The sequence below is a fragment of the Salarias fasciatus genome, unplaced genomic scaffold, assembly GCF_902148845.1.
Source record: "Salarias fasciatus unplaced genomic scaffold, fSalaFa1.1, whole genome shotgun sequence".
In the NCBI taxonomy this organism is placed as follows: domain Eukaryota; kingdom Metazoa; phylum Chordata; class Actinopteri; order Blenniiformes; family Blenniidae; genus Salarias; species Salarias fasciatus.
The window spans coordinates 107,156-107,500 of NW_021941376.1; positions in this window are offsets into that span (position 1 = coordinate 107,156).

Genomic DNA, 345 nt, shown 5'->3' on the forward strand with positions numbered 1-345 from the left:
CCACCCGTTCTCCAGTTCTCACCGGCTGGTTGCCTCCCGTCACGGAGGAGAATTTGAATGAGAGTGCAGGTGGTGGAGGTGGAGGTGGAGGCTGAGGTGTTAATGACCGAAGCAAATGGTAGAAAAAGAACAGCTGCGATGAAACCCGTCGGCTCTGAGAGGGAACGGCGTCATGACTGTACAGTAGAAAACAGGAGTCTCCGTCCCCCAGACTCGTCTTCAGTCCTCCGGTCTCCTCTAGTTGGTCTAATCATGAATAATATTAGGTAATAAATAGTTGGTCCTGTGGCGCCAGTGGCGGCGGCCCGGCGGCGGCGGCCCGGCGGCGGCAGCGGCCCGGCGGCG